The 13,679-nt window shown below is 34.9% G+C and overlaps 1 protein-coding gene across 4 annotated transcripts in view; it reads right to left on the reverse strand.

The window, feature by feature from the left end:
- The window catches only part of IQCM (IQ motif containing M), a 486,594-nt gene that overhangs the window by 448,449 nt on the left and 24,466 nt on the right, over positions 1-13,679 (reverse strand). For 3 of the 4 annotated variants that reach the window (XM_047717609.1, XM_047717606.1, XM_047717607.1), the window contains exons 1-2: positions 13,258-13,495; positions 11,216-11,283 (exon numbers count right to left, since the gene is read on the reverse strand). The exons of the other annotated variant lie outside the window; for it this stretch is intronic. The gene's annotated coding sequence lies outside the window, so the exon portion shown is untranslated. Of the gene's footprint in view, positions 1-11,215; positions 11,284-13,257; positions 13,496-13,679 lie in introns of those variants that run through there. 4 annotated transcript variants of the gene reach the window in all.

Here is a 13,679-nt window from a genome sequence, read left to right on the forward strand (position 1 = left end):
CTATACTTTCAGTGCCATCCCAATCAAAATTCCACCAGCATTTTTCAAAGTGCTGGAACTAAAAATCCTAAAATTTGTATGGAACCAGAAGAGACCCCGAATTACTAAGGAAATGTTGAAAAAGAAAAACAAGGCTGGGGGCATCACGTTACCTGATTTCAAGCTTTACTACAAAGCTGTGATCACCAAGACAGCATGGTACTGGCACAAAAACAAACACATAGACCAGTGGAACAGAGTAGAGAGCCCAGATATGAACCCACAACTCTGTGGTCAATTAATCTTCAACAAAGCAGGAAAAAATACCCAGTGGAAAAAAGACAGTCTCTTCAATAAATGGTGCTGGGAAAACTGGGCAGTTATGTATAGAAAAATGAAACTTGACCATTCTCTTACACCATACACAAAGATAAACTCAAAATGGATAAAAGACCTCAAAGTGAGACAGGAACCTATCAAAATCCTAGAGGAGAACATAGGCAGTAACCTCTTCAACATCAGCCACAGCAACTTCAGTCAAGACATGTCTCCGAAGGCAAAGGAAACAAAAATGAAAATGAACTTTTGGAAATTCATCAAGATCAAAAGTTTCTGCCCAGCCAAGGAAACAGTCAACAAAACAAAGAGGCACCCCATGGAGTGGGAGAAGATATTTGTAAATGACACTACCAACAAAGGGCTGATATGCAAGATCTATAAAGAACTCCTCCAACTCAAACTCAAAAAACAGATAATCACGTCAAAAAATGGGCAGAAGACATAACAGACACTTCTCCAAAGAAGACATACAAATGGCTAACAGACCCATGAAAAAATGTTCATCATCATTAGCCATCAGGGAGATTCAAATCAAAACCACATTGAGATATCACCTTACACCAGTTAGAATGGCCAAAATTAACAAGACAGTAAACAAGTTTTGCAGAGGATGTAGAGAAAGGGGAACCCTCTTTTGCTGTTGGTGGGAATGCAAGTTGGTATAGCCACTTTGGAGAACAGTGTGGAAATTACTTAAGAAATTAAAAATAGAGCTACCCTATGACCTTGCAATTGCACTACTGGGTATTTACCACAAAAACACAGACATAGTGAAAAGGAGGGCGATCTGTACCCCAACGTTCATAGCAGCAATGTCCACAATTGCCAAACTGGAAGGAGCCAAGATGCCCTTCAACAAATGAATGAGTAAAGAAGATATGGTCCACATATACAATGGAATATTATGCCTCCATCAGAAAGGAGATTATGCTGAGTGAAAAAAGTCAAACAGAGAGAGTCAATTATCATGTGTTTTCACTTACTTATGGAGCATAAGGAATAACACGGAGGACATTGGGTGAAGGAGAGAAGAAATCAGACGGGGAGGGAACCATGAGAGACTGTGGACTCTGAGAAACAAACAGGGTTTTGGAGGGGGGGTTGGTAGTAAAGCTTGAAATCAGGCTTTTTTTTTTTCTTTTCTTTTTTTTTTTTTTTGGTAGGAAGTTGGCATGTTAGTGGTTGAAAGCAAAGTCTTTAGAGTCAGAAAGACCTAGCTTCAAATCCTATTTCCATGTTTGACTAGCCTGTATAATTTTGGACTGGTTACCTACTCTCTTAAATATTAATTTCTTCATTTTTATAGTAGGAATAATAATAACCTAACCCAACCATAACTTAGATTATCTAATTGTGGAAATTTAAAAAATCACAAAGTAGGCAAATATAAATGCATAGTTCCTTCCCAAGGTCCACCACCATTCAAAGATACACTTTATATTTGGAAGGAAGGCGAATGATGCTTTGAATTTAATTAAAGAGTCCTGTCAAAATTATTTAAGTATAACCTCTACTATGGATCAGGTACCGTAAAAGGATAAACTCAAATGAAATGTGTTCTCTGATGCAAGAAACCCTGAAGTGTTAGTGAGATGAATAACTCACATGATACAACTTGTGGAGGTAATTAGACAATGACAATCCAGGCTCTAAATTTTAAAAGACTAAGGAAAAGTCACTGTATAATTAAGAATGAAATTCTCCCTATAACATAAGTTGAAACTGTAATATAATATCAAAAATGATTTTTAATCATCATAGGAGAGTATAATACTGCATATCACTAGTCTGGGAAAAGATTAAAAATATAATACAACTCAGCAACTATAAATTCCACTCTGAGATAAACCAGGGGTCAAGCCATATGTCAAGGAAAAACATAGACTCATATATGCACACCATATACTTCCCTCTAGTATCAATTAAATAGAGGCCAAATCTAGCTCTTACATTTATATTTACATTTATGCTAATAACATTTGATGATTTGAAGTAACAGTCATCCAATTTTAATGGCTTTTCTCTTTTAAATTTATCATCACGATATTAACATAAATATTATGAATTTATACTCCTTAATATTCTCTTATATGTTAGATCATTGACTTCATTTTAGAGAGAGCAATGGTTATTTTAGATAATCAAACTTTCGGTAATTAAAAAGCAAGGAATATAAAGTGGGAATAATTTTATTCAGGCACCAAAATTTCCAATAAAAGGATTAATAATGAGATTTATGCTTCATCTTTCATTACACATAAATAGATTTTGTAGGTAACATTATTTACTAAATTTTACTACTATCTTTGTTTTGCTCCATCTTTCTTTCATTGATTCTATCCCTTTTACCTAGAAAATTTTTAATATGCATTCTGCAGTCATGCTATTAAATGTCTGAGAATTCGAAAAGGTTCATTCCACATCAGCAACATAACCATACTTCATAGGATGTCCTTATTTTACACCATGGGGATGTTTAAACAAAGAGCCTATAATAGAAGCAGCAGCAAAACTCCAAAATCCCATTCAATTACTTGGAAATTGTCACTACTGCAAACAGTACACATTTAAACTATCACAGTGGAATCCTAAACCTTAAACTCAACATACAGATTAAATATCAGTAGAAAAATAAATATGGGTTGAGAACTAAAGTTGTTTTTTCTTCTACAACATGAGGAGAGTATATATACAACTGACATTAAGAACAGGCTAACCAGACACTAAACAGATGCAAACAGAATGCCAAGCAAAACTGAGCTTTCTGCCAAAGGTTTTCCCCAAGAGGTGAATAACATTTTCCATAAGTCTATGGAAACTGCAGAATTGGTTTGGTAATGAAGTACTCTTAGCCACTTTTTAATGTATGCTTTAACATTTCTGTCCTCTACTGAGTAGTATACGTTATATTAATTTCATCAGAGGGAAACCCATATTTATTATTCAATTAAAAGATAACAGTATTTTAATTTACTTGAGAAAGTTTTACCATATGTAAAAATGAAAACATGCATTTTTAAACTTATTTTTGATGGTGTGAGACTATACAATTAAAGTGTAATGCTGCAAGATCAAAATTAAATATAAAATTTTCAGGCAGGAGCACTTTGTATTATGTGTTGCTAATTGCCAAGTATTATAATTTAAAAAGCCATATTGTAATTTTCATAAAAGCCACATGTTTGGGTCACTTCATTTTTGGAAGGTTAGATAGCCATATAAAGGAAGTTAATTTTTTAAAGATATTTTCTCTCCAATTGTTCACAGGTGCATATTTCCAGAGATAAGAAAAGCAAACAATCCAACCAAGTCAAGAAATATACATAAATCCTGCGAAATTGTTGTGGGTCAGGCAGTAATGCACCTGACTGGTCTCTAAAGTGTTCAAAGCAACAAACGCTTTCAGAAGTTTTCAACCATGGCATAAAAACAGGCTCTACACTAGGCCCCGTGCATTTCAGCACTGAAACAATGGTTACATGTCACAGACTATCCTACAAAGATACATAAATTGTCTGTATCCTTGAACAGGCACCTGTGACTTTGGAAAATTAAATTTCACATTCATTATTTATGAGGTCAGCACAAATCCCGTGATGGAATTTCAGCCCAATTAGGAAGTGTTAAGAAAGGTTTGGACCTCCAAACTAGTTCACATAAATGCTCCACTGGTATAAAAAGTAGACAGCTACCTTCTGACTAAGGACAAGTCATGAATCCACATTATTTATACTCAAGAGCATCTAAAGAAACCCAAATTTGGTTTTCTGTTGCAGTTTTGAGTTTTAAGTGTTCAGGACTACCTCCAAATTTCTTCCATGCCAAAGGAAGCAGGAGGCAGAAGACCAGATATTTTCCTTTTTTACTCTGCCTTGCAGTACCCTCCTTCCCCATCATCTGTCAGTTCTCTTACTTTACTCCTCCTCATGCCTCTTTGCTCTAAGAACACCAGCTTCTAAACCATTCCCTCTATTCTTTCCTGGTTCCCTATCTATAAAATGAGGCAAAACTAAAGATTATTTTAAGTAAAACTCATTTAAAACATATATTGTTTTCATATAGATGCTATATGTTGGTTTTTAGTTGTTTCTACTTTTGCCAGAACACAAATTTGTCACAAAATTTTCACATTTTGTTATATAACTTCATCATGCTTTCATGTTAGTAGGTCATTCATGTTCAACCAGTTATTCACTTTTTTATTGGATCTGTTCAATATTCAGTCCATGACAGAATTTATAACATATAAAGGGGAGGCATGGGACCAGAAGATACTTAAACCTTTCATCGCCCCTAAAATTCTTGAAAATCAAACCAAAAAAGCAAAAAGCATAAATATTTAAATAACATATCATTCAAAATGAATGTTACTACTGAGGTAAGAAGGCAGCCGGAGTACAAACATTTTCCTTTCTCCCTTTCAAATCACACTGAAACAAATCTAAAAATGCGGAAAAGGCAATATAATAGCAAAAGGTGAATGAGGTAGGAAAGTGGAGCAAAAAATAAGTTCTCAGCGAGCTACAATGTTTCATGGATTTAAGGAAGACAGGATGCAGATGGGATTACTGGGGTAACGATATGTGTAGACAAAGCTGGAGATAGCAGGTGAGGGCTGTACAGAAGGTAGGTCTGTCTTGCCTGAGAGGACCCTGAAAGGTTCTAGCATGATAACCTGGAGGCGTGGAAGGCAAAAATAGGTTGTACAGTAGTACTGAGGGTATTTAAATGGAGGGCTAACTACTGAACAGCTGGCTAAGTCCCTCCTACTTTTGCTTTCAAATAAGTGGCAGAAATACCATACAATACAGCCTATTCCTAAAGAATTTAGAGGTGTTTTTTTTTTCTTTAAAGCCTTATACTCCAAAGGAAAGCACCAGAACTGTCCATTATACAGTGCATAACTTAAATCTACCAGTCAACATGCCTACTCAAAAGTTTTTACTCAGGCAGACATAGAGGTATACAAGGCAAAGGAAAGCTACATCAGTGTGTTATGTTAATAAAAGTTCCCAATTAACAAGTAAGAATGATCAACCACGCATCACCAGACATTCAAAGAAAATCAACAGCACAAGAGAATTCTAAGAAATATTGCAGCCATATAATAAAAATAGACTTCTATGGGAGAAAAAGAGGTAATTAGAGAATAAGATTTTAATGGAAATTAAAAATATAATTACTGAAATGTAACCTGTGTCAACTATCCTCAAAAATTTTTAAAAAGTAAAACTACTGAAATTAAAATTCAATGAAAGAACTACAAGATAAAGTCAAGAAAACATGGAGTAAAAGGAAAAATAATAAATTAAAAGGTTAAGATATATACAGATGTAGATATTCAAACTTCATTGTACTTTAAAAAACAATATACAAGATATAATTTTTTGTAACTACAAAACCTGCCAAGAGATAAGAAACTCATATTCAAGAGAATATAAACATATTTTCCTTGATAGAGTTACATCCCAATAAACCCAGCATACATTAAAAATATCCTAAGTTGAAAATGCCTTTAATACATCTAACCTACCAAATATTGTATCTCAGCCTCGCCTATCTTAAACATGCTCAGAACACTTACATTAGCCTACAATTGGGCAAAATCATCTAACACACATCCTATTTAATATAAAGTAATGACTACCTCATGTAATTTATTGAATACTGTACTGAAAGTAAGAAACAGAACAGTTGCGTATGTACAGAATGGCTGTAAGTATGTATTAATTATTTACCCTAGTGATCATGTGGCAGACTGGGAGCTGCCACTGAACAGCAACATGGGAGAGTATAATACTGCATATCACTAGTCTGGAAAAAGATCAAAATTCAAAATCCCAAGTATGGTTTCTAGAGACTATGTATCACTTTTCAATCATCAAAAAGCCAAAAAAAATTGTAAGTTGAACCATCAAAAGTCAGGAAACATCTATATTCAATAAAAGCAAGATAATGGTTGAAAAAAAAATGGAGTACTCAGAAGATAAATGGAAACTCTAAAAAAGAATTAAAGGGAAATTCTAACACTGAAAAATTTTTTAAATTCTTTGGATGGGTTTAACTTCTGGATTACACACTGCAGAAGAAAGAGTACTAAACTTTAGGAGAGGTCAGAAGTGATAAAGTTTACACTGGGCATAAAGAACATATGGATAACATTTTAATTATTTTTTTTTAAAGATTTTATTCATTTGACAGACAGAGATCACAAGTAGGCAGAGAGACAGGCAGAGAGAGAGAGAGGGGAGGAAGCAGGCTCCCCGCCAAGCAGAGAGCCCGACGCGGGGCTCGATCCCAGGACCCCGGGACGACCACCCAAGCCAAAGGCAGAGGCCCTAACCCACTGAGCCACCCAGGCACCCCAACACTTTAATTATTTTAAACATCACTTTTCACACTCAAAATTACCTTGATTTGGATGTGATGATAAATCATTGTTACCCTAACTATTACATATGAAGTGGAAGCTTCTGACCTTCCAGATTTGATTTTGCCCAACCGCTATGAATGAGATCAGTCATTTTTTTATAGATAATAGTGTGTAATTAAAATAAAAACTCAGAAGTGGTAGGGGTGTCTGGACTCTAGTATAGCTGTCAGCTTCCCATTGGTGTGATTAGCCCAGAATATAAGTTAGCTTGCTTTTCTAAACACATATGCTATTTCATAAGAAGAATAAGCCCAGCAATTCCTAAAATAGGTATTTCAAAAGTTTGACAAGTTAGAGCAAGCTATTAAAAAAAAAAAGAAACATCTGTTTAAACTAAAATATTTTTCAAGCCTACCAAAGACATAACTACAATGCATTATCCCTGCTACATAGCAAAACACGAAGAAAAAAATACACTTACTTGTGGAACATAAGGAATAACACAGGCATTGGGATATGGAGAGGAGAAATGAGATGGGGGAAATCAGAGAGAGAGACAACCAAGAGAGACCATGGACTCTGAGAAACAAAGTGAGGGTTTTGGAGGGGAGTGGGGTGGGGGGTTGGATAAGCCTGGTGGTGGGTATTATGGAGGGCACATATTGCATGGAGCACTGGGTGTGGTACATAAGCAATGAATTTTGGAACAGTGATAAAAAATTAACTTTAATTTAACAACAATTAAAAAATTAAATCGGAAAAAAATTACATTTCTGAAAGAAATATTTCTTGCAAAGAGTTACTGAGTTGTTCTCCTGAATAATTCTGATATCTCTGCTTTGCCTTTGACAATATTTATTCTGATAACCCTGATTATTTCCTGAAGTTTGAAATAAAAAATAGTTTAATAAATAAATAAATAAATAAAAATAGTTTAATTAAATTGCCTTACTCTAGGTAATGGAAGTTTAATGAATAATGTTTAATTGAATTAAACATTTATTCATTCATAAATTAAGCAATTATTTAATAAATAAAATATAATAAGCACCATATACATTTTATGGCATCTTTCTAATACAGCTTGTCTGTTTTTAAGGGTCTTTATTCTCTTTCCCCAAATATTAAGATATATATTACACAAAACATAACACAAATTCCAAGCAAAAATACAAAGCCATTCCTCTAAGGTATCCAGTAACATTAACTTAAAGGCCTGTATTATAGAAAATTATTTGGGCCACAATATTTCAAAGTTCAAAGTTTGTCTCTGTTATTGTCCTACTTGTCTTTGTTCACTCATCTCCTAGCTCCTGGGACTCACCTTCCCAATCCCAATATTCCATGCCCTCGTGTTGCCCTTGAGATGTCAAGTGAGCCCATTTTAATGCCCTCTGTTCAAGCTTGCCTTACACTGAAGAACAGCAGGGATTAAATTACTTTCTTTTTCTCTCTTTCTGACTCTCATCAAAACTTCCATTAACTAGAGAAAAGCAACTTAATTAAACTTATCCACATTGAATTATGAATGGTTGATTAATAGACTACTCAACCCTCCCCAGGATATTTTTATTAAAAAAAAAAAGAGAGAGAGACTGAAATCCAAGTAAATCTGTAATAGATAAAATTTGGAACAGTTCAAAAAAGTAGAGGGAAATATATAGGTTTCTTCCAGGGAGATGTTTTGATAGAAGGGCCTTCTGAGGGTTCCTTAAATTATCCCTGTTGGTGGCCACCTAACTCAGCCTCAGTTCCTGACTGGGAGAATAAAGCATTGACTGAAATGCCCTTTTCCAGTTTTATAAGTGAGCAGCAAAGTACTCTCAAAGGAAGACATTTGACTTTGAAACAGACTTCAGAAGTTGAAGTATGGTTTATTACTCCTCTGGGTGAACTGAGAAATATAAATGCTTCTTTTAACTTGGAGTCAAATTCCCAAGAGCCATCCTTAAACACCAAATATCACTGTGACAAAGGTCAAATCCTCTGTCATGTGAAAATGACCCTACAGATACTCTTTTTAGATTAATCCTACGTTTTTTTTAACTTTTAATTGGAGGATAAGAGTGAGCACCAGAAATATATGATATAACCACATATTATGGAGACACAAATGAGAATATAATGGCAGAGGAGCCTCTACAAACTTCAAGGTAAAGTTCAGCCTCTCACCTCATCTATCCTAACTTCTAGATCATCTATACACACACACACACACACACACACACACAAAGTGATGGTAAAAATTACCATTTCCCAAATAGTATTTACAGAGTATCCTCTTAAAATTTAGCTAAATATCACCTAAACAATTTGAATAACACTGATAATAAAAATGCTAACATTTTTATTGCTGACAAAATAGGTTAGAAGTGATTACACCTCCCTTTTGCTTTGTTTGACAGTGTATGTTTTTTTCTGCCTTATCCAAGGTATAAAATACAGAGAAGAAACTTCTTCCTTTTTCCCTCCAGTTTGATCTATGTAAATTGAAGCTGATCCTCCACTCTAGCTAATTATAAATTTTGCCCTACTCTACAACAAGGTGACAGCACAGACCACTGTGGTGATGATAAAGGTCTTTAACATTTTACTTTGTTGTATCAGTTGTAAAAATCAACAACTTGACCTTCATTATGAATCAGCTGCATTAATATCTCTGGGTTCAAGATCCTTTCTGCAGAAATATCAGGTTATACCTACACCTATTCCTTGGTGAACTTTTTCACCACATAAAAATATTATATTTTGTCTTAATTTTCAAAATTCACACAGTTGGCTGGATAAAAAACTACCACCCGAGAAAGAGATAGTTACAATAACTATACTCCAAATAAGAAAATTTTAACTGATTTTTTTTTTCTTTTAGCTCAAAAAGTAAATTCCTCCAAGGAAACTTTGTACACCAAACCCTGTGCACCATTAATTTAAGATTTGCCTTCTGAAAGCTTCCTATCCAATTGAATAGAGTGTTCCAGGGCAAGATAGGATATTTAACAAATGTATCTAATTTGACCTGTTTTTTTAAGACATGAACCCATAAAGAAGGAGAAGAACAGGAGAGAAAACAATAGCAGCTAAGTTTTAGAAGGTAGAAACAGGTCCATGAGCAGTAATTAAATTACCAGACCCAAGAATACTCAATCTTAAGTGGCAGTGTGAGAACCAAGAATTAACTAGTTATGCAAGAGATTCCCCAAAATGTTCAGCAACTGGTAGCACCAGTTTCTCTAGAACTGAGAGCAAAGTAGGGCAGGCAGGTGGAAATCTAAAATAAGTAGGATTGGACCAAAGCGATTTGAAAACTGGTTAGATAATCCACTTTTCTGAGTAATGCCCCTCACCACTGCCCACTTCCACCTCCACCACTCCCACTGAAGCCTGGAAGGTCTTTAAATTGGGGAAATCCCAAGCAACTGAGGACATGGGAAACTTACTGAAAACAAGATTAAGTAACTGTGCATATAGGATACAAGGTGCTAAGACATCTTCCTTCACCCCCACAGCCCTTTCCTAGAGCCAAATGACTGACAGCTAGAACTTCTCCCTCCAGAAAGGAGATTAATGTCTCTAGGGAGTTTGACTAACCCAACCAATGACCCACTCCTGTCTCCCACAGTAAAATTTAAATGTGACATTACTAAAATACTTGGAGCTTCCAAGAAGATTTTCAGTCCCCTATTTAGGGAAGACGGGCCAAAACAAACATCTTCTTTAAGAAGTAACTTATGGGGCCCCTGGGTGGCTTCAGTGGGTTAAGCCTCTGCCTTCTGCTCAGGTCATGGTCTCAGGGTCCTGGGATGAAGGCCCTCATCGGGCTCTCTGATCAGCAGGGAGCCTGCTTCTCCCCCTCTCTCTGCCTGCCTCTCTGCCTACTTGTGATCTCTCTCTGTCAAATAAATGAATAAAATCTTAAAAAAAAAAAAAGAAGTAACTTATAGGACACAGAGGCTATTCGGGGGAGGGGAGGACTTTTTTAAAAAATCAGAACAAGAAGCCAAAATATCTCATCCATGATATAAGAGACCAAAATGTCATGAATAAACATGAAAGAACCATAAAAAGAACTATTAGAAACTAAAAAGCAAGATTTAAAAATCAGTATAAGGGTTAGAAGATAAAATTGTAGTGATTTCCTAGGAATTAGATCAAAAGGATAAAAAGATGTGAAAAGGGGAGAGAGAGGAGAAAGATACAAAAGGTAAGAGACCAGTTTAGGAGGTCAAATGACTATAAAGCAGGATTTCTAGGAAAACAAAACAGAGGAGAGAAAATCATCAACAAAGTAATTTAAGAATTTTTCATCTCTCCAACCAGACCAATTGAAATTTGAGAAAGAATTGAATTGGGTGCTCTTTAGTACAGTTTCTCCACATTTAATTTTAAGTAGAAAACAAATCTAGATCTAAGCCAAATATCAAATGTCTAAGCCAAATAGAACAGTTTCACTTAAATTATTAGAATCTTATTAAATTATTAGAATCTTATTTGACTCATCTTTATACTGAGCTGGAACAAACTGACCCATCTCTCAATAATGAATACCTTTAAAGAACTCTCATTGGTTAGTCCTCAATAATGTTTTTCTCTCCCTAGAAAAACAAAGAACCCAACAGGTGGCAAAATTATTGTCCTGGAGTCTTTAGCACAGATTGCCTCTTAGATTTTCTCACAACTTGACAAAGTATGAAATCCACTCTGACCCATTTAGAACCCCAAATCTTCATTACAAATATCCCCAAAACTGGGAATGTGCAATTCATTAGGAACATGCTGGGATCCTGGGCTTCATGAAAGAGTGGTCTAAATTGTTTGAGGCAGTTGAAGAGAATCCTCTGAATTCCTTCACATTTCTAAAAATAAAAAGGAGACTCTCTAGATAAGCTTAAGATACAGAAAATCAGCCTGGGTCCTAGGTTCTTTAATGCTCATCAGAATAAAACCTTTTGCACACTACCCAAACTTCTCAAATACAGAGAATTATGTTTAAAAACTGTAAGACATTCCAAGAGGAAATATTGAAAAGCAAGTTTCCATCAGATATTGATCACGTAATTTCACTCCAAAATAATTTATGTTGATATTTCCATTATAAATCATAGTAGAAGCTTATAACCTCCTCCCCTTAAAAACACATAATTGGCTATGCTGTACGGGAAATGGCTCTAGAAAACAATGATCTTTTATCACCAGAACTGTATTCACAACCTGTTCCAAAAGAACCACCCAGTCTCTGTATCGAGCTAATTGCCTTAGGTCGATAGGGTGAATTACTAAAGATGGACAAAGTGATGTTTTTATACTTTATCACTTCAAAGTGTAAGCATAACATTTTTTTAGTATGCTTTCAGAACTCCAGGACAGATTTTTTTTCATAGCAAATCACAAATACCAACTAGCAGTCTGGAATGGTTACTCTGGTTATTCTAACAATCACTATTCACCTCTGTTCTATGTCACTTAGGAACAGTTGAGAAAAATTGTTCTGAATAATTTCTCTGATCTATCTCTTTGGTCTATCATTAGCATTTGATCCAATGGACAAAGACCATCAATAGTCAAAAAAAATGTATAATGCTCACATAGATCATATATATTACCACTTTAAAATCTAAATCACGGGGTGCCTGGGTGGTTCAGTGGGTTAAGACCTCTACCTTCAGCTCAGGTCATGATCCCAGAGTCCTGGGATCGAGCCCCGCATCGGGCTCTCTGCTCAGCAGGGAGCATGCTTCCTCCTCTCTGCCTGCCTCTCACCTACTTGTGATCTCTGTCTATCAAATAAATAAATAAAATCTTAAAAAATAAAAAAAATAAAAATAAAATCTAAATCACATTATTACAAATAAAATCTGGGATTTTTCTCATGTCTCATTCCATACAAATCTTTCTAGAGATTAAATATGTCTGTGGCCAAGTACACTCTAAAAATCCATATGTAAACAAATGGATTATTTAGTGATGGAACTGAACTTTAAAGGAAAGCAACAAAAACAATAGTGTCCAATTTGAAAATTGCATAATTTTATTTTCTCAAAGGAGTGTGGTTTCTCTTGACAACAGTTGTAACAGCTCAGCATTAGCACTAAATGTATTTGGCAAAATCCTTCAACTTTTAAGTGAAAATTTGTAAGTACCCCAAATAAGCGAATCAATTCACAAGGTTACATGGGGATACAGTTTATAATTGAATAGGCATGAAGATGCAATACTACCTAAAATCAGACATTGGCTAGAGGCTTTAATTATTTTCATACACAATGTGGTATATTAGTAACCTCCACTTAAAATTTTTTCCTTCTAAGGCCATTTGGTTTCCTTTCCATAAGGCACAAAACTCTGAGAGCTAATGGACAACATTTTTCTATCTTATAAAACAGAAAACATTGTTGACAATATAGCTCAACATCTCTAAGCAAAAAACTCTATCAATATAATTTTGTCAAATCCTTAAAAAATGTATTTCTTCAGATTGAAAAAAAAGTACCTTGCAGAGTAATTTAAAAGCCTCTTTAAAAAAAATAAATAATACTACTTACCCTAATTAATACTGCTTAGCTACTTACCTTTCGCCTTAGAGTCAATGAAACGTATAGAAACAAACACTGCCCCAGTGATAATTATCTCAGTTGCTTGATAGTAACTAATCCCTATAATCTTCCTTTATTCTTCTTTCAATCTGTAACTATCCAACTTTAAAATTTTTGTTTAAAATTTTTAAAACCAATTCCAAATAAGTCATGAACAATTGAGATAGTTTTCTAGATCCTGACAACTCTGCGGTTATTTCCTACTTCTCCTCTATGTCTGCCTTCATTAGACACCCAAAGAATTCTAGAATCAGAATATTTCCCTGTGATGTACTAGAGAATAATTGGCTGTTGCTATAGAACTACTTATATCAAGGTGAGCCCTTCTGTTCCAGACAAGAATACAGGCTAATTTCCTCAGTGAAGAATACCAAATCTGACCATAGAAAAGAGTAAAA

This window comes from Lutra lutra, chromosome 2, assembly GCF_902655055.1.
Source record: "Lutra lutra chromosome 2, mLutLut1.2, whole genome shotgun sequence".
Taxonomy (NCBI): Eukaryota; Metazoa; Chordata; class Mammalia; order Carnivora; family Mustelidae; genus Lutra; species Lutra lutra.